Source organism: Petaurus breviceps, unplaced genomic scaffold, assembly GCF_028583685.1.
Source record: "Petaurus breviceps papuanus isolate PSGF00001 unplaced genomic scaffold, PetGlider_PUasm1.0 90977, whole genome shotgun sequence".
Taxonomy (NCBI): domain Eukaryota; kingdom Metazoa; phylum Chordata; class Mammalia; order Diprotodontia; family Petauridae; genus Petaurus; species Petaurus breviceps.
The window spans coordinates 7,914,792-7,942,486 of NW_027187391.1; the positions used below are offsets into that span (position 1 = coordinate 7,914,792).

At 39.6% G+C, this 27,695-nt stretch overlaps 1 long non-coding RNA gene across 6 annotated transcripts in view; it reads right to left on the reverse strand.

Annotated features, from left to right (window-relative positions):
• The window catches only part of LOC138153095 (uncharacterized), a 95,885-nt gene that overhangs the window by 40,022 nt on the left and 28,168 nt on the right, over window positions 1-27,695 (reverse strand). For all 6 annotated transcript variants that reach the window (XR_011166296.1, XR_011166294.1, XR_011166292.1 and 3 more), the window contains exon 2: window positions 4,817-5,121. This is a non-coding gene — a long non-coding RNA (uncharacterized lncRNA). The remainder of the gene's footprint in view (window positions 1-4,816; window positions 5,122-27,695) is intronic.

Below are 27,695 nucleotides of genomic sequence, written 5' to 3' on the forward strand. Positions count from 1 at the left end.
TTAAAAGGGAAAAGAGAGAACAAGCATTTTTAGATAGTTATGTGATTTGTGTCATTTAGCATCAGACAGGAAACAATTTGGACAACTGCAAATGTTAATCTTCTAAGGTGACCTCTAAAACTGTAAATAATAAACATAAACACATCTATCCTTCTGTCTCTCTGTGTCTCTTATCATACTTATTCTTTAAGCCTTCACAGAAGTTTATTTCTGAAAATATTTATTTTGCAATGAATTAATTTAACCAAAGAAGAGGGGAAATAATCAAATTAATGTCATACTTCCAAACAATAATCACAACAGAATTTTCAAGAGCAAGAACCCAGCAGAAAAAGGGGTTGCTATGTTGCACTGACACCTAGTGTATTAAGGTAGTTAATACAAGGAGCAACCGTGATCTCAATATTTGTTTCTTAGAAGAAATGGTTCAGAAACTAGGAACCAAAAAACCTAATAAGTATCTCTTATGATACCTTAGGTAACAAATAATTATCCAATTCAGTGTAACAAAAAGAAATGTTGAAATTAGTTGTCGTAAATTATGAAGAATAGCACTAAAAAGCTTATTCTAGAAAGAGAGGGCAGGAAACCCATGTCCTTTCCCAAGGATCAGGACCAATTTTTATTACCAGAAGGTAGTGCAGACTGTAGCAGGAATACAACAAACACGTCTCTTATGAAGATTTTTCAGTAGCTTCCTGAGAGGCCCCTTTTTCACTGAGGAAATAGCCTTGAATTAAAGGCATTGATTTTTTTTTTGAAAGCCTAACAATTTGTTTCTTAAAATAGTCCTTCCTTTTTCAAACAAGATTCTGTTATTACAATGGACAAAATCTTGTTGCTTTTTTCACAGTATGTTCTAAGCTTCAAAATCTTTGAGAATAGAAATAAAGGAGTCTTAACACGAAAATAAAAAAGCAAATCACACATTCATATATTATTTCATAGGTGTGATGAGGCATCCACATGGGAACCGCCAGGGATGTGTTTCTTAGGTTACCTTACTAGACTAATGGGAGAAAACTTGCCCATGAGCTATGTAGCCAGAACAGGTTCTTTAAAACTACCAGCCTGGGTCAGTCTTTTTCTCTGAGAGAGGAAGGTGAAAAACCCTATTCATCCATAGCATGAGCACCACAAGCTGAGCTGAGAGGAAGGATTACCTTCCCCCTGCACCACCACTTAGACCCCTGAGACTCTGAGAAACAGACTTGAGGGGCTGTGGTCTGTTTAGTCTGTCCTGTTCGGTTCTAGGCATGGGAAGTGGAGTCCCTGGATCCAGATGTGAGGGCAACCAGGGAATTCATCTCATTATTTTGTGACTGAGCATGGATCGGGAGGATCCGCAATGACCAGAACCTCGTAGATTTCACAATCTCCAAAAACACCATTCTGCAAGATGAAATCAACTCAGAAACTTCCACCTCCTTGGATCACTTCCCACCCCAGCTGCAGGACCTGGCTCCAGCACCAAGTCACTTTCCCCCTCATACATATTTTTCAGCGCACAGACTGTCTTTTGCCTTTTTGTATTCCCAGCCCTTAGCTAGCAGCACAGTGCCTGGCGCATAGTAGGCACTTAAATATTTATTGACTACAGTACTTTTGTAACATGGCTGACTCTGGCACTCCCCTCTCTCAGTGCCAGGCATTTTATACTTTTACCAACAACAAACCTCAAGATTCCACAGTACTCTGGAGGGACCAGGGAGTCTCTCACCTGTGCAACTGATTCCAGTCTTTCCCCCCTTTTTAGGAGCCTAGTGACTAGCACCCAGCTCTATTTCACCACTTAACAATGGCTTACCTTTTTCAAAGATATAGGAAGAACAAACACACAAACATTCCCCCCCCCCCAAAAAAAAAAAAGCTTTGGGTGTATAACCCGACCTATACCACCTTGGGCAGCTAGATGGTGCAATGGATAGAACACTGGGCTGGGGACCAGAAAGACTCATCTTCCTAAGTTCAAACTGACCTCCTTTAATAGCTGTGTGACCCTGGGCAAGTCACTTAACCCTGTCCCTTTTGGCCTCAGTTTCCTCATCTGTAAAATGAGCCCAAGAAAGAAATGGCATTGCAAAAAAAAAAACAGAAAAACAAATGTGGTTACGGCAAGTGAATAACAACAACAAACCACCTTGGAGGAACACAGGAAGTTAAAGGAGAGATTAGATTCATAGTTTAGTTCAATTCCTACATCAAATTGAATTCCAAAACCCAGAGTGCTGCCTTTTGCTGATCTGGATTTCTAGAAAACTCAGTCTAGCCTGACTTCCCAGAATCCCTGCGACCTGAATTCCTATCTGACATCACCTGCTATATGGCCCTGGGCAAGTCATTTATTTAACTCAAATCTGTCACTGTGTTCCCAAGTATAGTGTGGGGATAATAATAGCACTTATCTCCCAGGGTTGCTGTGAGAATCAAATGAAACACTTAGCACAGGGCTTGGCACATAGTAGGTACTTAATAAATGCTTCTTTCCATCCTTCTGCCTTGTCTCTTCCCACCCGCTGTGCTGCAACCTCTATTCATCTCTCTCTGTTCAATTTATCTGGCTACACAACTGCAGATTTTGTAAGGGTTTTTTTTTAAGATTTTTCATTTCCATGGTCTTTATTAAAATGTCATCTATGCTTTCTCATTTTAAAGTTTCCTACTTTTGTGTATATTTGTCATTGTGAATCTGCTAACTCTTGGTGTTTTTAATTGCTTACTCAGTTCATTAATTCTTTCTTTTTCTATGTTGCTGATTTAAGTTTTTATTGATATCTTTACTCCAAGGAAGCATTTGATATATCCCAAAAATGTTGCTATGTCATTAGTCTGTAAACAAATTTTTATTAAGCACCTACTAAGTGCTCGGCACTGGGGATACAACGAAAAGCCAAAGACCCTCCCTGCTCTCAAGGAATCCACAGTCTAACTGGGGAGCGGGGAGGGAGAGGGAGGCACAGGAAGAGACAACATGCAAAAAAAGTGTGTACAAGCAAGCTACATACACGATACATTTGGAATACTTCATGGAAGGAAGGCACTGGAATTAAAGGGCATAGGGAAAGGGCTTCCTGTAGAAGAGAATATTAGCTGAGACTTGAAGTAAGCCAGAAGGTGGGACTGAGAAGGAAGAATATTCCAGGCACAGGAGGCAGTCAATGAAAATATCCTGAATATAATAATAGGTCCCAACCCTAGCCTCACTTGGTCATTGCTTGGATTTTGTTGGCTCAGAGTGAGTGTAAATAGCAATTGTTTCTGTTCTGTCCAGAAACTTTGAGGTCTTCCCCTCCCTGTTTGATCTTTTGCATCATTTTTTATCTAGCCTTAATCACTGAATGGGTGTTGGCTCAAACAAAGTGAGACGTGGGAAAGACCTTTGTCAAGGTCTCCCACTGCATCTGGGACCATGTCCAATCATCCTGATCTATGTTGTGCTACTGGACCCACATGTCTCTAGAGAAGAGAATGAGGCTGTTGGCTTTGCACAGTTCTCCCTCACTTAAATCCAATTCACTTGCAAGCCAAGACATCCCCTCTCTGATATCATTGGTCCTCTTTGAGAATGAAGGACAAACTACAAACCCTGAGTAGAGATATGAGTATTTTGTTCAAGTAAAGAGTCCATAGCACTGGATCATAGAATATATCATGGAATGTAAGATGTAAAAATACTGGAAAGATGAGAGAGACAGTTTATGAAAGGCTTTGAACGCCAAAACAAGGATTCAATATTTGATCCTGGGGGTGTTAGGGAGACACTAGAACTTTCTGAGAGGAGGAAGAGGAAAGTAATAGGGTCAGAATGCACTTTGAGAAGATAACTTTGAAAGCTGATTGAAAAATGGACTGGAATAGTGAAAGGTCTGGCAGGAGATGAAAAAATTAGGCTGTTGAAATAGTCCAGATGTGAGGGATAATAGCCAGCAGCAGAATGGTAGCAATGTCAGAGGAGAGAAAGGGGAGGATGCTGGACAGCAGAGAAATTAGGGCTAGATAAGAAGATTTGAGAATCATCACCACAAAGATGATCACTGAATCCAGGGGAGCAAAGGAAGGATAGAATTCTGGGGGACACCAGCAGTTAAGAGATGTAATCTGGGTGAAATTCCAACAAAGGATACTAAGAAGTGGTTAAATAGACAGATAACCAGGAGACAATAGTGCCATGAAAACCCAGAGAGAAGAGAATATCAAGGAGAAGAGGATGACTGACAGTGTCAAAGGCTGCAGAAAAGTCAAAAAAGCTGAATTTGGGGGAATGATAATTAGTTTTGGCAATGAAAAGAGTTACTTTGGAGAGAACAGTTTTGGTTCAATGATGATATCAGAAGTCAGATTGTAAAGAGTTAGGAAGAGAGTGAGAGCAAATGAAGTAGAAGCAATAAATTATAGATAAGGAGTTTAGCCACTAAGGGGAAAAAGATATAGGATGATAGCTACTGGGGATAGATGGAACAAGTAAGAGTTTTTTTGAGGATGGAGGAGACATGGGCATGTTTGCAGGCAGTAGGAAAGGAGCCAATACATAAGAAAAGATTGAAGATAAGTGAAAGAGTGGGGTTGATAAGGCAGTGTATCAGCAATGCCATATTCACAATGCCTATAGAGATTACAAATATGCTGATATAATTATCCATTACAAAATACGTCATGTTTGCCATATGAGGAAATAAACTAGAAAATTTATTAAGATACCAAAAGACTGAGTCCCAAAACCAGAAAGTGAAAGCCATCAGAGTAGTGATGATATTGGCACAGGTAGATAAAGTAGAAAGCACCCACATTTTCAAGCCTTTAAAACAGAACAGGCTACCTCAGGCAAAGGTCCTCCTCTCCCCACGCACAGCAACCACCCAGCGTCCTGGAAGCGCACTCCCAGCAGCTCCGGCCCCTGGCAGTCCTCAGCAGGAGTCCTTAGCAGAAAGTCCTTAGCAGTCCTAACTCAAAAAGGGCTTCGCGCTGCCACTGCCTCTGCTGCTGCCGCCACCACCACCGCCAGCCAACGCAGGAATGCTAGCTTGGCTTCCGCTTCCTCTTGCTCCGCCCCTTCCTGCTACATCAGCAAGTCCAACGGGGCATGGAAGATCTTTAAATCCCATAACCCTTACAGGCAGTCCCCTGAAGAAGACAGAATGAAATAGGATTACTTGTCCACATGCCTAACCAAGGAGGAGATCTACTTCTTCATGTGAAACAAGAGACAAGGAGGAGCTTATAGCAGAAGGCATCTGGGTGATGAGGGCAGAAGAAAGATTGTCAGGCAGGCACTAAAATTATTGAGGAAAGATGTCCTGAAGATCAGTAGACAACAGCTGCTAGGAATTTGAATTGGTGGTAAATGTGAATTCAGTGAACCTCAAAGGAGAAGTTACTGAGTAATGGTGGTAAAGGAAGAACCTGGAAGTGGCAATGGGGAGGCAAAGGATATTCCAACCATCCAATCTCAACTAGTTAGTGAGTCAGGGCAAAGGAGGGAAAGTTGCTTTCCAGCAGTCAGTGTTAGAACCAGAGACTGGAAGCTGTGTCATAAACAAATGCTGAAAGCCAGGCCTTGATAGGAGCCAAAACATGGAAGAAGTGAGAATGGAAAGGATTTAGGATGAAATCTCTGGCCTTCAAGAGAGCATAGTGGAAGGGATGCGTAGTTTTAGAGTGGGACATTGTAGGGGACTGGGTTGAAAGGAATGGGAATCAAACACCAGGCAGTAAGGGATGAAGAAGAGGATATTGAATGACAGCTAAGACTTCAAAAATCATTGGGATTAGGATATAACCAGAGGATAATCTGTTAATTGTTGAAGAATGAGTTCAAGTATGTTTTCATTATCCACAGGAGTTTGGTTTCAGGGTGGAATCCTCTCAGAGCCTTAGGGAGATGGGGTGAAGGAACAGGTACTGGGAGCTGAAGGAATGGTATTATTTTCCTTGCCTCAAGGCAGAAGATATGGATGGAGACTTGATGGAATTGCCTTCCTCTTCTTCCCTGGAAGGAAGGTGTCTGGTACCCAATAGAATGATGCTTCTCCTCTTTTCAAAGGATGCAAGAGACCAAACATAAGATCTGACTTGATGGAATGGCATTTTCTCCCACTCTCTCAAAGACAGGAGACTGGCATACAATGAAATGGCATTTTTCCTCCCCTTAGGGAGGCTGGAGACCAGGCAGGAGACCTGGAGCAATACAAGGGATTTTTCTTCTTTATTATTCTTCTCTTTCACACAATGATTGTTTCTATAATTTTTTCTTTGACCAACTCATTATTGTGGAGGTATTATTAAGTCCCCATTGAGCTCAATAGTTTGCACGTGTTTCTTGAATTTAAAAAAATCACTCCACTTTGCATCTACTGCTCTGCTTGCTTTCCATCTGTCACAGAATTGCCAATACCTCACTAAGCCTCTTCTCCTCTCTGATTGGATGACTAGAATGTGTAGTATTCTTTCAATGCCTTTGTAGAGGGAACAAACTGTACTCTTAGGTCACTGCACTTTGCATTTGCTGTTTTGCCTACTTTCAACTCCATAGAACAAGATGCCTCCATGGTGGGTGCTCCCGATGTTCCCTCCCTCCTCATCTCACTAACCTCCCTTTTTGTGTGTGTTGTCTCCCTTCATAAGATTGCAAACTTCTTGATGGCAGGAAAGCTGTCTTTTTATTAATTGTATCTCCAGTACTTAGCACAATGCCTGGCACAAAGTCGGTACTTAATGTTTATTGGCTATTGAGTTTATTGGATAAATACTGTTTCATTGAATTAGTTTGTAAACGATATGTTTCCTATTTCTGGCTTTTCTACATTTCTTTATCATTTCCTTGTTCTTTAGAACATAGTCTAATTTTATAAAGGGGCCAATAATCCTAAGGGTGTGTTTGTGTGTGTGTGTGTGTGTGTGTGTGTGTGTGTGTGTATTCCTCAATGTTCCCATTCAGAAGATTCCAAAACTTTTTCAGATCTAATTTTACCAAAAGATTTTTTTCAGTTCTCTATTTTCCTTTCTGTATTATTTATCCAGTTCTGAGAGAGGAACATTAAAATTCCTACACATTACTATATCTTTTGTAATTTAGATTTATTTTCCTTTATGAATTTAGATAGAATGGTACACATATACAATACTGAAACTGTTTCATTGATTGTAGTCCCTTTGAGCACAATGATATTTCCCTGTTTATCACTTGACATAGTGAATTTTAATTTTTTTCTTGTCTGATATCATGATTGGAACTCCTTTTTAACACTCACCTCATGTATTAGATTTTGTTCCAGTTTCTCATTTTCATCCTGCATGTGCCTTTATTTATAAAGTATGTTTCTTATATATAGCAAATTGTTGGATTTTATTTTTCTTATCAATTCTGTCATTCCCAAATTTTACTGGATTGGTTTGTCATGTTTCCTTTATTTATTTCTTTTTATTGACTTTTTGATGTAATTTTTACTTATATTTTACTTTTTTATTAATCAGAATTTATGGGGCAGCTAGGTAGTACAGTGGCTTAGAGAACTGGGCTTAGAATCAGGAAGACTCATATTCATGAATTCAAATCCAGCCTCAGAAACTTACTAGCTGTGTGACCTGGTGTAGTGCCAATGCAATATTTACAGCACCCATGATCTTGATAAAGACTGTGACTATAAGCATCACATGACGTTCAATCGCAAAATATGCCAAACTTTCCAGATAGAGGATAGCATGAAGGATTAATTTAGACACCAGAAAACATAATACCAAAACCAATAAAATGATTCCATCATGATACCAAAGATATTCAGAAGCCATAATAATGCTGAGAGCCATGCCATCCTTTAGCCTTTCCACAAACCAATATAAGATCAATATTTACCCACAAAACTCTCTATCTCCTTGCCTAAGCTCCTCTGTCCCCAACTGTCTCCAACTGTCTGGCTATCTCTATACCAGCTTTTCTGTGGGCTCTGCTTCTCAGCAAACTCCTCCCACCACAGGCTCCATGTGACGACATTCAACCTATCAGGGGGCAGAGATTATCTTCACAGCAGGGAAGGTTTTCAAACTCCCCCCTAGGTTTATTAAGGGGCAGAGAAGATCTTCAAATTCCCATTCCCATTACATTTGGCCCCAAGATCTTTCATGTCCCTTACATAGCAAAAATACTTTAACAATAAATGAGAGTTTAGGGATAAATGGTGGAAAAACTGGTATCAACAGAACTTTGCAACAATATAAAAGGGATAATAAAAAAAAAAACTTTGCACATAAAACAGCTTAGGGTGGGGTCTTGGGCACAAGCACCCCATCCTTCCCCCCTCGAATGAATGGGGCTCAAAATCTTGGGGTAAGGGATGAAGGTATCTTCTTCAGAGCTACTTCAAGCTGAAATTGGACATAAGAGATGTCCCTGCCCCAAGAGGTCCCATTTGAGAGTTCAGTTCTTTAGCTGTCATCTGGAACTTGGTTGATGTCAGGTCCAGAAGCGGCACATCACAGTCATGGACAGGGGATGACATCTGGTCTAAGTAATCAGGCACCTGCAGGTGGAGTGTACCAAACCTGCAGAAGACAAATCTCACAAACAAGTTTAACAGACAAAAAGGCAAAAAGAGACAAATATAGAGTCAGCCATGCTTCTGGAGTCCATGAATTCACTATCATAACCTCATTCACAGAAAAATATATGACACTTTCCTCCTTGTTCTTTTTTGATGGCTTGATGTACTGCCATTAAGTTCAGCATATTGACTACTTCCACATATCCCAGTACTTTTCAAAGTCCTTCTAGCACATGTGTTATAGGCTACTGCTTTTCAATGTCTTTTTTGGCCCAAATATTTTGCTGTCCCATCAGTAACCATGTGTGTTTCTTCTCTTCTTCAGTTAGTCCATCATAGCCGTCATTCCATCTTACCAAGGACTGTACCAATTGCTGCCTTGGTTCAGGGGAGGTGTCATGTCCCTCAGTATTGATGTTCGCTATAGATTCATGTAGGGCAGAATCTCCACTTTTGCCAGTTTCAGTACTATTTTGAATATACCACTTCCATTTAATTATGCTGGCTTCTAGGTCATGTCCAATTCTGTGAGAAGTGGGGGTATTCATTATCCAGGTCATAGTCAGGATTCCAGGCCTTAATGTCACTTCATGGCCCAGAGTCAGTTGTTCAGTCTCTACCAAAGCCCAACATGCAGTTAACAACTACTTTTCAAAAGGTATATATTGCACTCCAGATGAAGGAAGTTTCCTGAACCAAAATCCTAAAGGTACATTTTGGCTTTGTTGTTTCTGCCATAAACTCCATTTTGCATAATCATCCTATACAACCACTTGTAATTCCACTGGACCGTTCTGCATAGGCCATAAATCAAGCACCAACTGTATAGCAGCTTTGGCTTCCTCAAAAGCTTTCCTCTGCTCAAGTCCCCAATCAAATTGATATTTCTTCCTGGTAACTTTATATAAGGGTTTCAAACTCTGTCCCAGGTGTGGAATGTGATGTCACCAATATCCAAATAATCCTATAAACTTTTTGGCTTCTTTCTTATTGGTAGGGATAGGAAAATCCTGAATTTTTTTTCAGACTTGCAGGAGAATCTCTTACAGTTCCTTATTCCACTGTATTCCCCAAAAATTTTACATTTTGAGCTAGCCCTTGAATCTTTGCAGAGTTAATTTCCCACCCTTTGCTTTTCATATGTTCAATCAAAAGTGCCAAACTCTTCTCTACTTCTTTTACATTTTTCCCTCTATCATAATATCATCAATGTAGTGGGTAAGTGGTTCAGTGAACAGAGCAGCAGCCCTGGAGTCAGGAAGACCTGAGTTCAAATCCTGCATCAGACATTTAACACAAAAACTAGTCATGTGACCTTGGGCAAGTCACTTAATCCCAATTGTCCTACCTCCCTCCCCCCCTCCAAAAAGCAAAAAAAAAAAGTAGTGGGTAAGCTGTATCCCAGGTAGCTTTAATTCATCCAAATGTTCAGCCACAATCCTATGACAAATAATAGGACTATGCAGATATCCTTCTGGCAAGCAGGTGACAGTATTTTGTAGGGGGGTGGGGGGGGGGGTTGGAGCCAAGATGGCAGAACAGAAGCAGGAACTTTTCTAAGCTCCTCCATGAATTCCATCACTAGACTTTAAAAAGTGAATCTGAAAGGATTTTAGAGTGACAGAATCCTTTGGGATACGGAGCATGGCAGATTCTCAGCCCAGGAAAGCGCTCACGTAGGTCTGGGCAGGGGGAGCTTGGAGAACACAGGGGTTGCACCAGCACAGACCAGAGAGCAGACTACAGTGGAGTGAGGAGCACCAGCCAGCAGACTCACCCACCCCAAGGGCTATTCACAGCTGTCTCACCACAGGACAGAGGATCTTGTCAGAGCTGGGTAAGAGAAAGCACAGTGCCTGTAGCAGCAACAGTAGCTTCTCCTGGAGCTATCAGCCCACAGTCTGGATGTTTAAAAATCACCTACCTCAACTTCTAGGAGGCAAGATGGTGGAGTAAACCCTAGCTGCTCTGATTCCCCCTCCCTGCCCAGAAAACCCAGAGATAAATGTCCCACATAGAGTAAAATCCTGAAATATTGGAAATAGCCTCAGGCTTGGGAGTCATTGAGGAAGGGTATAATTGAAGCAGTACCGAGTCTGAAGTGAAGGGCGGGAGGCATCCCAACAAGCCCTACCTCAGCAGACCAGCAGGAGATTCTGATGCCCAGGGGGGTGGAACCAGCAAGCACTAACAACAAATGCCCAGGTGTGCCTTAATACCACCAGGGGAATCTGCAGACACCAGTGCTGCTGGCCATCAGCTGCTGAGCCTGCCTGAGCTTTAGCCCAGAGGCACAGAGGTGGAAACCATACGTGGCCAGACCACCTCTCCCCCACAGGTTACTCTGTGAGCCTCAGGGTAACTCAGGGGAAACAGTGAGAGTCCTAGCCTTGGCCTCAGTCTAGACACCTAGAGGCTACAGCACACAAAGTCAACAACCAGGCCCTTAGATCCCAGCCTGAGAAGTGAAGTCAGGAAAGAGGCAATCTCAATGGGTAAGAAGGAAGCTGAGAAGTCAAAAGCAAGAAAAACAATCCAATCTTATTACAGCAAGCAAGAACAACCAAATACAGAGGACATGGCCTCTATACTAATACCTGAGACCACAGAAGGAAATATGAACTGGTCTCAAGCCCAAAAAGCATTCTTGGAGGAGCTCAAGAAAGATTTTAAAAGCCAAATCAGAGAGATAGAAGATAATTTTTGTTTTTTTGCCTTTTGGAGGGCAGTTGGGGTTAAGTAACTTGCCCAAGGTTACATGGCTAGTTTTTTTTTGTGTGGGTGTTAAGTGTCTGAGGCTGGAACCAAACTCAGGTCCTCCTGACTCCAGGGCAAGCACTTTACTCACTGCGCCACCTAGCCACCCCGATAGAAGATAAATTTAAATCTACAGTGCCCAAATTGGAAAAAAATCTCACTGAAGAAAACAAATCCTTAAAAAGTAAAATTGGTGAACTGGGATGGGAGGTTCAAAATATAACTGGAGAAAATACCTCCCTGGAAAAGGAGCTTCAAAAACTAACTGAGGAAAACAATTCACTAAAAATTAGAATCAGTCAAATCAAAGCTAAGGACTCTATGATGCATCAAGAGTCAGTCAAACAAAACATAAAGATTGAAAAATTAGAAGAAACTGTAAAATATCTTACTGGAAAAACAACTGACCTGGAGAACATATCCAGGAGAGAACCTAAGAATTACTGGTCTACCGGAAAGCCATGATGAAAAAAGCAGCCTGGACAACATCCTCCAAGAGTTTCTCAAAAAAAATGTCCTGAGGTCCTAGAATCAGAGGGTAAAACAGTTATCAAAAGAATTCACTGGACTCCTCCTGAAAGAGATCTCAAATTGAAAACTCCAAGAAACAAATTCCAGAATTACAAGGTCAAGGAGAAAATACTGCAAGCAGCCAAAAAGAAACAATTCAAATATCGTGGAACTAAAGTCAGGATTACACAGGACCTAGTAGCTTCTATGTTAAAAGACTAGAGGAAGTGGAATTTGATATTTTGTAAAGCAAAAGAGCTAGGACTGCAACCAAGGATCAACTACCCAGCAAAACTGATCATAATCTTTCAGGCAAGGAGATGGTCACTTAATGAAATAAGGGACTTCCATTCTTTCCTGATGAAAAAGCCAGAGCTCAATGGAAAATTTTATCTCCAATTACAAGACTCAAGAAAGACATAAAAAGGTAAACAAGGAAAACACACACACACACATAATTTGGGATTCAATAAGAGCAAACTGTTTACATCCCTATATGAGAAGCTGATATCTGTCAATATTGAAATTTACATCATTATCATAACATTTAAAAGGGATATATAGATAGAGGGAGTGGGTATAAATAAACTAATTTGATGATTAAAAAAAACCTATTAAGGGGTTCAAAGGGACCGTAATGGGAGAAAAGGAAAGGATGAGACAGAAAAAGGTAAATTATGCCACACAAAGAGGCATAAAAACATACTATAGTAGAGGGGAAGGAGGGAGGGAGATGAACATAACATGAATTTTATTCTCATTGGTTCTGGTTCAAAGAGGTATCAACATAATCAGTTAAGTTTAGGATTCTAACATGAAAAGACACAAAAACTCATTACAATAGAGGGAAAGGAGGGAAGGAGAGGAACACTGTATGAAATTTACTTTCATCAGTTTGGGTTCAGAAGGGAATAACATACTCCCTTAAGTATAAAAATCCATTGTACTCTACAGGCAGTGGGGGGGGGTTAAAAAGTGGGAGGTTGGTTAGAAGGGAGGGAAATAGTAGTAAGGAGAAAGGGTAGGTAAAGAGGGGGAGCATAGGGAAGGAATACTGAGGGAGGTGGTAGTCAAAAGGAAAACTCTTAAGGAGGGGAAAGGAGAAGGAAAAAACAAAAACATAAACAGGGGAGGGAATAGGAGGGAAAGATACAGATAGCAACCATAACTGTGAATGTGAATGGGATGAACTCTCCCATAAAATGGAGATGGATAGCAGAATGGATTAAAAACTACAATTCTACAATATGCTGTCTACAAGAATCACATTTGAAACAAGGGGATACTCACAGGGTAAAGGTAAAAGACTGGAGTAGAATATATTATGTTTCAGCTAAAGTAAAAAAGCAGGGGTAACAATCCTTATCTCAGATAAAACAAAAACAAAAATAGATCTAATAAAAAGAGATAAAGAAGGAAACTATATCCTGCTAAAAGGCACCATCAAGAATGAAGCAATTTCATTACTTAACATATATACACCAAATGGTATAGCATCCAAATTCCTAGAGGAGAACTTAAGGGGATTAGAGAAAAAAATAGATAGCAAAACCATACTAGTGGGGGACCTCAATCTCCCCCTCTCTGAACTTGATAAATCTGACCTCAAAATAAACAAGAAAGAAGTGAAGGAGGCAAATAGAATTTTAGAGAGGCTAAATATAATAGATCTCTGGAGAAAACTGAATGGGGATAAAAAAGAATATGCCTTCTCAGTGGTACATGGCACATACACAAAAATTGACCATGTACTAGGGCATTAAAAACCTCACAATTCAATGCAGAAAGGCAGAAATATTAAATGCATCATTCTCAGATCATGATGCAATAAAAATAATATTCAATAAAGTGCCATGAAAAGACAGACTAAAAACTAATAGAAAACTAAGTAATTTAATCCTAAAGAATAAGTGGGTCAAACAAAAAATTATAGAAACAATCAGTAACTTCATTCACGAGAATGACAATAGTGAGAAAACATACCAAAACTTGTGGGATGCAGCAAAGGCAGTTCTTAGGGGAAGTTTTATATCCCTGAATGCATACATGAATAAATTAGAGAAAATGAAGGTCAATAAATTGGGCATACAATTGAAAAAGATAGAAAAAGAACAAATTGAAAATCCTCAATTAAATACTAAATTAGAAATAATGAAAACCAAAGGAGGATTAATAAAATTGAAATTAAGAAAACTATTGAATTAATAAATAAAGCTAAGAGCAGGTTTTATGAAAAAAACAATAAAATTGATAAACCTTCAGTCAGTATGATAACAGAAAGAAGAAAACCAAATTACGAGTGTCAAAAATGAAAAGGGTGAACCTACCTACAACGAAGAGGAAATTAAAACAATAACTGGGAATTATTTTGCCCAATTGCAAGCACATAAATTTGACAATCTTAGTGAAATGAATGAATATTTACAAAAATATAAGCTGCCCAGATTAACAGAAGGAGAAGTAAATTACTTAAATAACCCCATCTCAGAAAAAAGAAATCAAACAAGCCATCAGAGAACTCTCTAGGAAAAAATCTCCAGGGCCAGATGGATTTACTAGCAAATTCTACCAAACATTTAAAGAAAAAATTATTACAATACTCTACAAACTATTTGGGAAAATTGGTAAAGAACTAGTTCTACCAAATTCTTTTTATGACACAAATATGGTACTGATACCTAAATCAGGAAGAGACAAAATGGAGAAAGAAAATTATAGACCAATTTCCCTCATGAATATAGATGCAAAATTTTTAAATAAAAGATTAGCAAAAAGACTACAGCAACTTATCACAAGAATAATACACTTTGATCAGGTAGGATTTATTCCAGGAATGCAAACATGGTTCAATATTAGGAAAACCATCAGTATAATTGATCATATCCACAATAAAACTAGCAGAAACCATATAATTATCTCAATAGATGCAGAAAAGGCTTTTGACAAATACAACATCCATTCATATTAAAAAAAATTAGAAAGTATAGGAAAAATGGAGTCTTCCTTAAAATAATAGGTAGCATCTATTTAAAGCCATCAGCAAGTATTATATGTAATAGAGAGAAGCTAGAAGCATTTCCCATAAGATCAGGGGTGAAACAAAGATGTCCACTATCACCCCTTTTATTCAATGCAGTACTATAAATGTTAGCAGTAGTAGTTAGAGAAGAAAAAGAAATTGAAGGAATCAAATTAGGCAAAGAAGAGACTAAGCTATCACTCTTTGCAGATGATATGACGATATACTTACAGAATCCTAGAGAATCAAGTAAAAAACTACTTGAGACAATAAATTTGGCAAAGTTGCAGGATATAAAATAAACCACATAAATCCTTGGCATTCCTGTATATTTCTAACAAAATCCAACAGCAAGAGATAGAAAGAGAAATCCCATTTAAAGTTACTGTAGACATTATAAAATATTTGGGAATCTACATGACAAAACAAACTGTGAACACAACTACAAAACTTTTCACACAAAGATCTAACTAATTGGGAAAATATCAATAGTTCATGGCTGGATCAAGCTAATATAATAAAAATGACAATTTTACCTAAATTAAATTACATATTTAGTGCCATACCAATCAATCTACCAAAAAATTACTTTATAGAGCTAGAAAAAATAGTAGCAAAATTCATTTGGAAGAACAAAAGGTCCAAAATATCAAGGGAATTAATGAAAAGAAATGCTAGTTAAGGTGGCCTAGCCATTCCAGATTTTAATCTGTATTATAAGGCAGAAGTCATCAAAACTACTTGGTACTAGCTGAGGAACAGAGTAGTGGACCAATGGAATAGACTGGGTATGCAACACTCAGCAGCCAATGACTATAGTAATCTACTGTTTGATAAACTCAAAGATGCCAGTTTCGGGGATAAGAACTCACTATTTTTCTAAAACTGCTGGGAAAACTGGAATACAGCATGGCAGAAACTGGGCATAGACGATATCTTACATATCTTACATAGACATATCTTACACGATATACCAAAATCAAGTCTAAATGGGTGCATGATCTAGGTATAAAGGCTGATACTGTAAGCAATCTGGGAGAGAAAGGAATAGTTTACCTGTCAGATTTATGGAGAAGGGAAGATTTTATGACCAAATGAGAGTTACAGAGCATTATAAAATGCAAAATGGATAATTTTGATTACATTTAATTGAAAAGTTTCTGTACAAGTAAAGCCATTGTAGCCAAGATTAAGAGGGAAGTGGAAAATTGGGAAAGAATTTTTACAACCAGTGTCTCTGATAAAGGCCTCATTTCTAAAATATACAGAGAATTGAGTCAAATCTATAAGAATACAAGTCATTTCCCAATTGATAAATGGTCAAAGGATATGAACAGGCAGTTTTCAGAAGAATAAATTAAAGATATGTATAAGTATATGAAAAAATGCTCTAAATCACTATTGATTAGAGAAATGCAAATCAAAACAATTCTGACTCATCTCACTGGTCAGATTGGCTAAGATGACAAAACAGGAAAATGACAAATGCTGCGACGGATGTGGAAAAATTGGAACACTAATGCATTGTTGGTGGAGTTGTGAACTGATTCAGCCCTTCTGAAGAGCAATCTAGAACTATGCCCAAAGGGATATAAGTAACTGTATACCCTTAGACCCAGCAATACCACTTCTAGGGTTGTATCCCAAAGAGATCATAGAAGTGGGAGGAAGACCTGATAATACAAAAATATTTATAGCAGCTCTTTTTGTGGTGGCAAAGAATTAGAAATTAAGGGGAGGTCCATCAATTGGGGAATGACTGAAAAAGTTGTGGTATATGAATGTAATGGAATACTATTATGCTATAAGAAATGAGGAGCAGACGGACTTCATATTTACCTGGAGAGACTTACACAAACTAATACTGAGTGAGAAGAGAAGAACCAGGAAAAATTTGTACACAATTACAGACACAACATATGTGTGATGACAGACTTTGATAGACTGGACTCTTATCAGCAATTCAAGGTTATAATACAACTCAAAAATATTCATGATGGAAAGAGATGTCTATATTCAGAGAAAGAAATAGAAAGAACAGAGTCTGAATGCAGATTGAAGGAAACTACCTGCTCTCTTTCTTTTTCTTCTTTGGTTTTGTTTCCTCTTTCCCATTGTTCATTCCATTGGTTACAATCCTTCTTTACAACCTGACTAATGTCTAATGTGAAAGTATTTGCAGATCCTATACTTGATTGTATGCCAGCCACTACGGGAAGGGGGAGGAGAGAAAGGGGGAGAAAATTTGAAACTCAAGGGAGTGCAGAACTGAATCTTATAAACTAAAAGTAAACAAATTAATAAAGACAAAAAAAAGAAAGTATATTGTCTGCCCTGCCAAGTAAAAGCAATCTGGTTCCACTATTTAGAGTCTATTTGCATTGTGAAGAAGGCATTGGCCAAATCAATCACTGCATACCAAGTCCCATAATATTTCTGAATCCTTTCTATTAAGGTGACAGTATCTGGAACAACAGCATACAAAGGAGAAGTAACCTTATTCAATTGTCTATAATCCACTGTCATTCTCCACATCCCATCTGATTTTCATACTGGCCAGACAGGATTATTCCATAATGTGGTTGCAGGGACTAACAGTCCTGCTTCAACATATTCCTTTATAGTATTGGCAATTTCATCTTGCCCACCTGGCACATGATATTTCTTTAAAGTCAGGTTCAGAAGGTTCAGGTAAAGTGATTGGATCCATTTTTATTTTTCCCACTAAAACTTTATTACTTCCTATCTCCTTTACTGAAAATTGATATCTTCCTTCAGGTAAATTTAGAGTCATAACTCTCAATATATCTATCCCAATGATGTATTCAGGAATGGGTACAATGACCACAGTATATTCTTTCTTGGGTAACTGTCCAATTTTCATCATTAATTTGACTTGTTTGGCTGATATTTCAGCCCCTCCTTGTCCTGTGATGGTAATAGGAGTTCCATGCTTAAACTTATCTGTGCTCCCATAAATGAGGGAGGCCTCCACCCCAGTATCTAACGAGGCCCTGGTTACAGTATTTGATCCATTTTTCGAATATATAGTCAGATTAATATGGGGTTGGCAATATTGTCTGTGAATTTCTTTAATCTGAGCTGGGGCTTGGCCAATTTCCTATTCTCCCTAAAGGTGTGATGAACTTGAATACAATGGTTCAAGAACATCTGTAGGGGCAGCCCTTACTTCTCTATTCCATCTGACATTAAGCCCCTTATCATGGTACATTTTATATAGTTCATTAGTTGGAATACCATCAATTTTTCTAAAATCAACCTCTGCTTTCAGTAGAGCAATAAACAGTTCTTTTCTTGGTAATCTATTCTGACTTTGAATCTGCTGGCCATTTACTTTTCTCTCATGAGGAAATTTATCTTTTTCCCATTCTCCTAAGTCACTTAGCTGTGAAATTTTATCCAGCACCTCTGAAAGAGAGTACCCTATTTCACCAATTAGTAGAGTCAGAAGTAGGTGCTTATAAGCAGGATGAGCTGTCTTCACCATGATATTTCTATGAGGAACTGCTAAGGGGATTTCATGATATCTATCTGCATCTCCAACCACAATAGCAGTTTTCATTACTTCTTTCAACTTTCTCATGCAGTCTCTATGTGAGGCCACATAGAAGCAGTGGGATACATTCTATTGTATCCATCAGCAGCTAAAGCTAATAAATTGGTCTTATTGTTACCTCCTGCCAAATGAAAATCTCTAAAAGCTTGCTGGACAAAAGGATGCTGGCAAATACTTATAAATTTCAAGCAGTCCACTTTTTCTAGCACTATCCTAGCAGTTCCTTCATCTGTGATTCTTACCATCCAAGACACTAAGGATTCTCCCATCCTTTGGATGAATATGGTCAAAATAGCAGCAATCTCCTGTTGACATTTTTTAAATCCTCAAGTATCTCCTTGAACACTGCTTGCCCTCCCTGACTCTTCTGCCTTCTTCTCAGTATGAGGCAAGCTTCTGCCCCTGTAAAGGCTTCACCATAAAACAATGTATCATCTGGAAACATTGTATCACCATTCTATACAACACATGGACTTTCTAGGGAGTTGTTGTCATAGCAACTAGGATCAGACTCTACCAAAGCTGTCTATTACTTTTTTTGCTTCTTTTTCTGAGCCAAATTTACAACAGCTCTCCCTGCTTCCAGAGACTCTCCAGTACTCTCTTCTAAAGGAATGTGTGAATGCTGGCACTTAGCCAACTCTTATAACAGCTTGTCTCTGCTTTTACACACAATACGGTAGCCTGTCAGCAAAGATGCAGCCTCTTCTACTCACTGCCTCAAGCTCTCTCCCAGGATTTATTGGTATTCTTTGCAAACATGTTTCTAAATCTCTAGGTTCTCCCTGCTGCAGTGTCTGTTCCCAGTTTTCACAGAGCCCTGTACTTTTAGACCACTCTCTTGCTAGGGAGGTATAAGGCAAATCCTCCCATCCTGGGATAGCCATTTCTTATTCTAAATCCCTTCTGACTCGATCTAGAGGCATGATATTTCACGTTCCCATCGTCACCGCCAAATGTAGCACTAATGCAATATTTACAGTGCCCATAATCATGATAAAGACCATGACTATAAGCATCACATGACATTCAATTGCAAAATATGCCAAATTCTCTAGATAGAGGATAGCACTGAAGGATTTAGACACCAGAAAACCCAATCCCAAAACCAGTAAGATGATCCCATCATAGTATCAAAGATATTCAGAAGACATAATAATACTGAGGGTCATGCCATCCTTTAGCCTTCCCACAAACCAATACAAGATCAATATTTACTCACAAAACTCTCTATCTCCTTGCCTAAGCTCCTCTGTCCCCAACTGTCCCCAACTGTCTCCAATTGTCTGGCTAGCTCTCCACCAGCTTTTCTGTGGGTTCTGCTTCTCCTCCACAAACTCCTCCCACCACAGGCTCCAAGTGGAGCCTTTCATTTCAGCCTTTCAGGTGGCAGAGATTATCTTTACAGCAGGGAAGGCTTTCAAACTCCCCCCAGGTCTATTAAGGGGCAGGGAAGATCTTCAAATTCCCATTCCCATTACTGCAGGGTAGGTCACTTAATCCTGTTGGCCTCAGTTCCTCATTTGTAAAATGAGTTGGAGAAGGAAATGGCAAACCATTACAGTATCTTTTCCAAGAAAACCCCAGATGGGGTCACAAAGAGTCAGAAATTACTTCAACAACAAATTTTTTTTTCTCCTTCCTGCATATCCCCAAATGAAAAAAAAATGAAAAAGAAAATCTTCAAAACCAATATGGATAAACAAGTAAAACAAATTCCCATATTGACTGTGCAAAAATGTATGTGTCATGATTATGCCTTTTTCCTGGCTACTTGCAAAACTCTTTGTGTGGTATTGAAATTATGAAACTTGATGCCTTAGACTAGAGTTTCACACTAAGCCTTTCTTTGGTAGCAATTTATGAATTTGAACCATCAATACCTTGTCCATAGTTGAGAGCTCTGTGCAATTTTCTTGTATTATTTCTTGCATTGTGGTAGTTAAGGATTTTTTAAAAATTGTTTTGTTCTTCTGAGAGGGGTGCTGTGATCTTTAAATCTGTTTATCTTGTCTTAAGTGTCAATTACTTTGGTTTATATGGAATTCACATATCTTTTTAAAGTTGTTTCTTATTTTTCTGTCAAAAATTCTTTCATGTTTTCTGAGTTCCAAAGCCATCATTCCTCTCCTTTATAGTCTCTACCTATTTGGAGAGATTTATCATTGTGCTCTAATTTTTCTAGTTTGTTCTAATTTGTCTTCCTTAACATTGCATTAAGAGTTCTGATTTCTCACCTAATATCTTCTTTTAACAGACTCTGAAGGGTGTGCATAGTTCTCTTTCACTAGAGGTTTTTTATTTATTTTCTTTTATAATATAATAATTGCTCAAAGTAGCCTCTTGAATTTTTTTTAAAACATTAATATTTTTCTTCTGTTTTTACAAGTATCACTTTGGGAATTAGGGGATAGTTAGTTTTTCTCCCTTGAACTTTTTTTCTTTCAGCTTTATTTTTCTGTTCCCAGTATTTTATACCTGGGATCCCTCATTGTCTTTTGATCCCTCAACTTTTCTTTATTATTTAGAACCCCAAGGCTGGGCATCTTCACCCTCCTTGAGTTAGGGGGTATGGATGCCCAGCTGGTCCCCTGTACAAAATAAATTCAATGTGGAGAGGGTTGACCTGAGCTCGGGTTCTTTCCCTCCTAGCAGACCCTATACTATACATAAGTGTCTTATGCCCCCTATAGTGCTCCATTTCTTTCACATGGCTTTGCATAATCAATATCATCTTCCCCTTGCAGAGTAAGAAAAGGGAGTGAGGGGGATGGAGTCAAGATGGTGGAGTAGAACCAGGACCTCCCCACGGCTCTGGAAGCGGCTCTGGGTTCCACCTTCCCCAATCCATGTAAAAAGGGGACTCTAAACAAACTTTGGAGTTGCAGAACCCCCAAAATGACATGGCAGGCCAGCAGGAATTGGCCAGTGCAGTGCTCTGGGAGCTGAGCTCAGCCCCACTCTGAGGCTTTAGGCCCAGGGCAGGCTTGACCAGGCCAGCTGGAGGGACTCCAGATCAACAGCAGCTGTGGCCATTTCCAGATTTATCAACACATAGATGTGAAGGACAAAGTGAGAGGTCAGTGGAGTCTGGACTTTGGGACCCAGTAAGTGGGAGTGTGTGGCTTTTGCCCCCAGGGAGAGGAACCACTGAGATGTGGCACAGCCAGCCAGTGCCACATGGCAGCTTCAGCTCCTGGCCTGCAGAGTGTAGGGGCACCAAGCACCAGTCTGAGGGGTAATCGCTCTTGCTTTTAACCTTCTTGGATCTGGATTGCAATCTGGGGTGGAGGTCCTGGAGTGTGTGTCCAGCTTGCCAGAGCATGTGGAGAACTCAGAGGGGGCACCCATCTAATACCTCCAGCAGCTGAGAAAACCCCAGCATTTGGGAAGAAAGCTCCTCTGTCTAGTGGCAGAGTCCTTCTGTGGCAAAAAGCCCAGGGGTCAAGTGACTGAGGGGCGACATGACCAGGCAAAGGAAACAAAGCAAACAGAAGATTCCAACATTAGACTCCTATTTTGGGGACAAAAAGGAGCAAAGCATGGAACAGGAGGAAAACAGTGAAGTCAGAACTCCTGCACCAAAAGCTTCAAAGGAAAATACGAGCTGGTTACAAGGCTATAGAGGACCTTAAAAAGCAGATAAGAGAAGTGGAGGAAAAATTGGGAAGAGAAATGAGGACAATGCAAGAAAATTATGGAATGAGAGTCAACGGCCTGACTGAGGAAAACACTCCCTTAAAAAATAGACAAACTCAAATGGCAAAAGAGGCTCAAAAAGGCAATGAGGAGAAGAATGCTTTAAAAAGCTGAATTTGCCAGATGGAAAAAGAATCTCAAAAGCTCACTGAGGAGAATCATTGCTTCAGAATTAGATTGGAGCAAATGGAAGCTAATGACTTTATGAGAAATCAAGATGCTGTTAAAACAGATCCAAACAAATGAAAAAATAGAAGGCAATGTGAAATGTCTCATGGGAAAAAACACTGACCTGGAAAATAGATCCAGGAGAGATAATTTAAAAATTATTGGACTACCTGAAAGCCATGATCAAAGTAAGAACCTAGAAATCATCCTCCAGGAAGTTCTCAAAGAAAACTACCCTGATGTTTTAGAACCAGAGGGCAAAATAGAGGTTGAAAGAATCCACTGATCACCTGCTGAAAAAGATCCCCAAAAGAAAATTCCTAGGAATATTATAGCCAGGTTCCGGAATTCCCAGATTAAGGAGAGAATATTACAAGCAGCCAGGAAGAAACAATTTGAATATTGTGGAAACACAATCAGGATAACCCAGGACCTGGCACTTCTACACTGAGGGATCAGAGGGCTTGGAATGATATTCCCAAGATCCAAGGAGCTGGGATTAAAACCAAGAGTCACCTACCCAGCAAAACTGAGTATCATGTTTCAGGGAAAAATATGGTTATTCAGTGGAATAGAGGACTTTCAAGCATTCTTGCTGAAAAAAACCAGAGTTGAATAGAAAACTTGACATTCAGATACAAGAAGCAAGAGAAGCATGAGAAGGTAAACAGGGAAAAGAAATCATAAGGAACTTATCAAAGTTGAACTACTAACATTCCTACATGGAAAAACAATAATTGTAACTTATGAAACTTTTCTCAGTAGTTGAAGGGAATAGAAATATATATATGTCTATATATGAGGGTATATGGGCATATGAATACATATGTGAATATGTATATATGTTTACATGTATACATAGATAGAGGGCACAGGACCAATTTAATAGGATGATATTTAAAAGGTGAAATTAAGAGGTGAGAGAGGAATATAACGAGAGGAGATAGGAAGAGACAGAATGGGGTAAACTATCTCATACAGAAGAGGCAAGGGAAAAATGGTTACAATGGAGGGGAAGAATAGGAAGGCAAAAGGGAATGGGTCAACCTTATTCCCATTGAATTGGCTTGAGGAGGGAATGAAATACACGCTAAATAGGGTAACTCACCCTTCAGGAGAGTAGCAGGGGAAGGGGATGAGAGGGGGGATGATGGAAGGGAGGGCAAGCTGGGGGGGGAGGGAAGTTGGAAGCACTCACTTTTGAAAAGGGACAGGATTAAAGTAGAGAATAGAACAAGTGGGAGGTGGGATAGGAAGGAGGGAAATATAGTCAGTCTTTTACAATATATCTACTATGTTATTGTTTTGCATTAGCCACACATGTACAACCTATACTGAACTGCCTATCTTCCCAGTAAGGGTGGGTGACAAGGGAGGAAGGGAATGAATCTGGAATTCAAAGTTTTAAAATCAAATATTCATATATATACTATTATTAATACTATTTTACATGTAATTGGGAAATAAGATATACAGGCACCAGAGCACAGAGATCCACTGGAAACATCGAAAGGAGTATGGGAGAAAATATGGGAGAGAGCAGATTGGAGAAGGGGATATCCTGTGGGACTGCTATTTTGGGGCAGTGGGTAGGGGAAAAACAGGGAGAAAATTTGTAACTCAAAATCTGGCAGAAATGAATGATGTAAATCAGAAGTTAATAAAGCATTTGGGAAAAAAATTAAAAACAAAAAAAGAAAAGGGAGTGAGAATGAAAGGAGAAAAAGGGCAAGGGTAGGCACCCACCTGGATCCTGGAAACGCAAGTATTATAAGATCAGGCCTGATGATCTTTGGATCATCATGACAGTTTCCCCTTAAAGGAGGCTGTAGCTTATAGAATCTTTGCATGGAAACCATTATTATAACATTAGGTCTGATGGTTTTGAGGCCATCATGACAGTTTCCCCTTAAGGGAGACTGTAAGCTTACATAACATACTCATGGGAAAAAAAAACTGGCAATAACATTTTTCAAAGGTTGGTACAGCCATGTCCCCCAAATAATATTTTGTCTACCACCAGTTTGGTTTTTATTACTGATAACAAGCTCTCCATGATAATAGTTTGCCCTAACCCCTGATATGTAATTCAACCAGTTCCAGGGAGGCCATCCAAAATCAAAGTGTAAGAACCCCACCCTCAGAAGAGCACTTTGAGGCATATCCTCCCTGCCAGCAAAAGTTCCCCTTCCCTTTGGAGCATAACCCGTCCTCCAGCATGAGCAAACCTGGCTGGAGCACCCACTTCCTGTCTCTGTGTTCTGGGTTGCAGCACAGCTTTTGTGTGACTTTTACTCTATGTTAGTGTCTATGCCTGAGTTGTATGTCAGGACTCCTTTTTATCTCTCCCTTCCCCTTCTTCCCCATTGCTAGCAGTAAAGTTTTGCATTGGACTGATTCCCATTGTTTCACACGAGACTGTTTTCTCCAAACATCCCTGGCTGGCCCACAGTCCTTTCCTTAGACATAAACTGGGTACCCAGGCAAAGAATTAACATATGGACAGCTGCATGTACACTTGGGAAAACTGTGAGTCCAGTTGTAGAAAGCAAGGATCAATAGGCAACCCTATGTCCTCCCAGGAGGGACTCCCTTATGCCAGAGGGCTATTTCAAAACAACTGGCACAGCAGCTTTATGAGGTTTTTTTGTTCCTGGCTTAACTCTTACATATCTTGTACTGGGGGAGGTGGGATAAGGAGAAGACGACAAATATTTCAGTTTTCTGGAATTACTTTGTGACATCTTTACCATGTATGTATCCTACTACACATTCGTTCAGTCAATCAATAAATATTTATTAAATGTTTACTGTGCTAAGCACTGTGCTGAACACTGGAGACGGAAAGAAAGGCAGAAACAGTCCCTACCCTCAAGAAACTCATTCTAATGGGAAGGACCACACGCAAGCATTTATGCACATACAAGAGAAATAGAGTTAATCTTAAGGAAGGCACTAGCATTACCAGGGACAGGGTAAGGGTTCCTGAAAAAGGTGGGATTTGAACTAGATTTATAGGAAGCCAGGAAGTAGAGGAAGTGGGAAAGAATTCTAGGCATGGGTCACAGCCAGTCAAAATGCAAGGAGAAGGGAGATGGAATGTCTTGTTTGAGAAAGAGCAAGGCCAGAGATGAAGTAGAAGACAGAAAGGGAGGAAGGGGCGAGATTGTAATGGGCTTTGAAAGACAAACAAAAGGTTTTAAATTTGGTCCTGGAGGTAATAGGGAGCTACTAGAGTTTTGAGTAAAAGGGATGACATGGTCAGAATGGACTTGAGGAAAATTGCTCTGGGTAATATGAACTGATTCGGGAACAGTTTGTGAAGGACCTGTGTTGTTACTGTTCGTTCTCAAAGAAGTCCAGTGACAGCTGGGACAATTTACTTTTTTGTCCTTGAAAAGCCTTGTAAACACTAGCCAAGGGAGTTTGTATTTTTTTTCTTAGAAGTAGTAGAAAGCCACTGAGGAGTTTCAGATTAATTAATCAAACTAGGGGCTCAGAAACAGAGGATCATTGGCATCACATGCCACCAAACTAGGATCAGAAAGGTTTGCTTTTCAGTAGTAGCTGAAGTATATTTGTGCCAGGGCTGCAAAATTACAACTTCTTCACTTTCTTCCTCTTAAATGTGCTACAGCTATGTCCTAAGCTTACCAGTAATTAGTCAAGACAATAACTCATACTTATATAAAGTTTAAGGTTTTCAAAGTGCCCCAGAAGGACCTCCTTCCAGAAAAGGCTTGTCTCTGTGCTCTAATAGATCTGGGTTCAGCTCTGCGGAAGCTAACCTCAAAGAGAGGTAGAAATGGGCTTTTTCTAACTCTGACTTCATTTTAGCTTATCTGAATCTTCCAATAAACTAGTGAGTTTGGTGCTACAGGTATTTTTAAATATGCACTTTAAAGGTAGGGAAACTGAGGCTCAAAGAAGTTAGCTGACTTCTCCGGAGTCACACAGCAAGTAAGTGTCAGAGGAGGATTCAAAACCAGGTATATTCAGATTTTGGACCTCACATTCCATCATAAACAAACTGTCTCAGTAAGTCATCTTCTTACTACCACTTGACAATGCTGAACCATATATCAAGTTGTGCTCAATATAATATACTCAGTTGTACACTTTAATCCCCACTGTGAAAGACCAAAATAATAATTTGATTAGGTAAAGAATGAGAGTGGAGTAAGTTACTTAAGAGGCTGACATTTTAAAAATGGGATTAAACCAGTGATTTGTGTGTCTGATTCTTAAAACTTTCCAGAAGGCATTTTGCAACTACTATACATTTCAAGCAAAATGGGCAATGTAATTTCCCAACTTCCTTACTTAAAGCTTGAAGAAGTCACATTTGGGTACAATAGGAACTGTACAGTCTAAAGGGTAATGAAATCATGGTTCAACTTTCACCTAAGAAGACTTTTACATCGCCACCCACTTTGACTGATCCTAGTCCGTGTAGCCAACCAGCATAAAAATCAAACTTCACCTCTCCCAACACAGGACAAATCCACTCCCGGGCAGGCTTGGGGTTGTAGTTGATTCTTAGAAACCTTCTTAAAAGTACAAAAACCAGGGGAGCCAGGTAGCACAGCAAGTAAGAGTGCCATGTAACCTTGAGCAAATTACTTAACCCCAATTGCTTAGGGGCGGCCAGGTGGCTCAGCAAGTGAGAGCACCGGCCCCAGTGTCGGGATAACCTGGGGATCGAATCCGGGCTCAGATACTTAGCACTACACCCAGAAATAACTGGCTGTGTAACCTTGAGCAACTTACTTAACCCCAATTGCTTTAAAAAAATAAATAAATAAAAGTACAAAAACCAAGGAGAAACTCACTCAAACATACAGTTGTCATATAGGGCTTTATATTTTTGGTTACTATATAGTCTTCCTAGTAAAGCAATGTGGTTTGGGGGAGCAGAGTACTGGAACATGCATCAAAAAGTCCTGGGCTCATGTCTTGCCCCTGATACATACTGACTGTGTAACACTGGACAAGACATTTAACCACTCAGTGTCCCCCAAAACTCTATAAGATTGAACAAAATTACAAAAGTTAAGGATCTGCATGCGTAGGAGGAGCTCTCTCACTAGGAGTTTGCTACACCAGGTAAATCTTATGTACAGTCAGAAACAACAATCAACACCAGTATTCCTAAGTGCCTCTATTCTATTATCTGGGACAACATAAAAATACAATGAAATACTCCAGGATCAGAATTTTTATGGCCCCTTCCTACCTTTCCAGGGTGTGTGTGTCTGTGTGTGTCTGTGTGTGTGTGTGTGTGTGTGTGTGTGTGTTTGGAGGGGGGAAGGCAGGACAATTGGGGCTAAGTGACTTGCCCAGGGTCACATGGCTAGTAAGTGTTAAGATTCTGAGACTGGATTTGAACTCAGGTCCTCCTGACTCCAGGCCGATGCTCTATTCATTGCTC